We start from the raw sequence: 2,969 nt of genomic DNA, 5'->3' as shown, positions 1-2,969 counted from the left end.
ATTACCTTGCTTATTCTTCCATTAAACCCTCTTTTATGCTTTTTATGTGTCTTTTGGAGCTTTATATGATTCGAAATCGAGATTTGAGCTCTCCTTAGGATGGAGACCATAGATCTGAATGTTATTGAGCTCTAGGAACTCAATATTGTTGGTTTTGGCCATATGAACATTCCTATGTGCACATACAAACCCTAATGCTTGGATCTAGGTTTCTCTAATTGAACATGCATGAATCCAAGACTTATAATGGTTATTCTATTATAATAACAAAGAGAAATCAGAGTTATAACCTCGAATCACTTGTCTGATCTTCTTGTTCTTGGAGCTTTAGAGTCACAATTGTCACTCCTCTAATGGATTACAAACACCAACTAGCAAGAGGATGATTTGAGAGAGTAGGGAGGGACTTAGAAATCAGCCAAGGTTTCCTTAGAGACAAGGGTGACGATTTCCATGACCCTTAGGGTCTATTTATACTTGTAAGGCTCCTAGGGATTCACCTTTAAACCCTAAGTGGATAACTTAAGCCCTAAGCAATCCTAATCCCTTTCATGATAACCTTGGATGGATTTTAGGTATATCCTAAGCCCTAAAATCGTCCACCACCTTATCCATAAGGGATTATAGCCTAAAGTAAAACTATCATACACCTGACAGTTTATTCCCTTCTATTTAATTAATCTCTTTAAGTCACCAAATTAATTCCTAATTAATTTATGACTTATATTAATCAAATAATATTATTATACCTTATAATATTTCAACTCTCATTGTAAATCATCCTATCAAGTTGCTATGGTGAAGGCAACCCAAAAGGACCATGCTCAATCGGGTCAAATACTTGCTTAATATATTTGCAGCCTTAGACACTATTCCAACAGTCTCCCACTTGGATAAGTCTAGTAACTATATATACCGATTAGCAATCGTAGCTCTCAAAGATGCTGTCAAACTCTGATCTAATCAATCTTGTCCTTTTGATAAGGGATCGTACAATCCTCTGTATAGATGTCATACAAACATTCAAATGGAACTACTTGTCTAGCATTTGGTTTCTTGATTTCAGATTTATTTGACATAGAACTTAATCGAACACATCAATTCAGTTCTGACCTGGCCCGGCACATAAGTCAAATCAAATCATCGAGCGGTCGAGATATCGCTTTTACCTCCTTAGGATAAAAGTAACAGATAAACTTCGACTTATATGCATTTACTTATTCATTAATCAACTATACACAACAATGCGTTTTATAACATCAAGTTACTGATGCGGTTTCACACCATCAATGTACAACCAATTAACTATACACAACAATCGTCTTGCGATCACCCTTTTGTCATATTCCATAAGGTGATTCCAGCAAGCGCGGGTTTGTTCTAATGCTTAAAACTATTTCATAAGCACTCATGAATGTTGTAGAAAACTTTTGCTATGTCTAATACCATTTAGTACTTATAGCAGGGTTTCCAATGATATAAATTTTGTCGAAATCAGAGTTCGTATGGCTGAGTTACGAGGATGGAAAGATAGAGACAAATTATAAGAAATTGTTGGGAATTTTTCCTAAGGCATGAAAGGAAGGGAATTTTCAGAATTTTATCAAATTCGACCAGGTAAAAAATAAAATCATATTTCAATTTTTTTTTCCGTGGGCTCGATCTGATGAGACAGAAAAGGAGAATCTAGTGTTCGCGAGTGTGTTTTATCAGATGCAAAGAAAAAGAAAAGAAAAGAAAACATATCAAAAGTGGATATATGCAATCAGTTCCAATAGCGAGAACGTTACAAAAAACAGAAGGTTTCCTGTGTATTTTTGTGTGCGATACACTCCAAAAACGAAATGAAAAAAATTAACACCTAAATAATTACAAAATCTGAAAACAAAAATACTTGAGTAGCAAACAAAATTAATGCTTTAAGCATAAATCAAAACCCTACATAATTGATTCTCTTGGACAATACATCGAACACCTGGTGTACCATTCTATCAAACCACAAAATATATCACAAGAAAGGCTTACAGATTACTTGTCACCATAATTCATGCACTTAAAATGTGTCACTTATATGGAAGGCATTTATTCAAACATTAGACCACATCATGCATATTTGTAACACCCATAAAATTCGAGCCGATTTAAAACTTTTTAAATCATTTGAAACCATTCAATTATTACAATTTGTTTTCAAAATAGTTTACACATCAGAGTTCCTAGAAATCATAATCGTCAATCGAGGAAGTGTACAGTCATGCCTTCGTCTAACCACGACCATTCGCTGAACCAGAAAAAATAAATTGAAACTGTAAGCCCGAAAGCTTAGTGAGTTACCCCTAAAACACCAACCTCATATAACCACACTCATATCATATCAACATATACAGAATAGCGATGCATCTCGAGTCTAAAACATGATTGGTCCTCCCGCTCTGGGCGTTCAGTCCACTTGGTCCACTCTCTGAGTCTACAATATGATTGGACCACCCTCTCGGGGCCTTCAGCCTATCCAGACCACTCGTCAGGACTTCGGCCTGACTTAGTACCCTCCTAGGCTCGTAGTCTATCTGGTCCGCCTTGGGTATGTTGGCGTAAAGCACGAAGCAGGACCCGCCTCAACCCAACCCCCAAACAAACAACCATGTGCACGTATAACAGATAATCACATAACAGTCCATAGACGAACAAAGCGATCTAGAAAATCATATAGTGTAGCAACATTCTAACCAGGATACCGACCTAACCGGTCACTAAAATAGCATCATCCTAAAACCATGACAATCATGTGCACATAGATATCATATAACACTAGCATGTATACATATAACAGTCAAATCGATCTAATAGATAATAAGGCATAGCAAGAATCCTATAACCAAGATATCGACCCAACCGGGTCATTAAAGCATAGCATATCACCATCCTAACTACCAGGATGTAAATCAGTAAGCATAACATGCAATAATCCA

Source organism: Lactuca saligna, chromosome 3 (genome assembly GCF_052625555.1).
Source record: "Lactuca saligna cultivar CGN05327 chromosome 3, ASM5262555v1, whole genome shotgun sequence".
Lineage (NCBI taxonomy): Eukaryota > Viridiplantae > Streptophyta > Magnoliopsida > Asterales > Asteraceae > Lactuca > Lactuca saligna.
Note: the sequence above shows the minus strand (reverse complement) of the source record.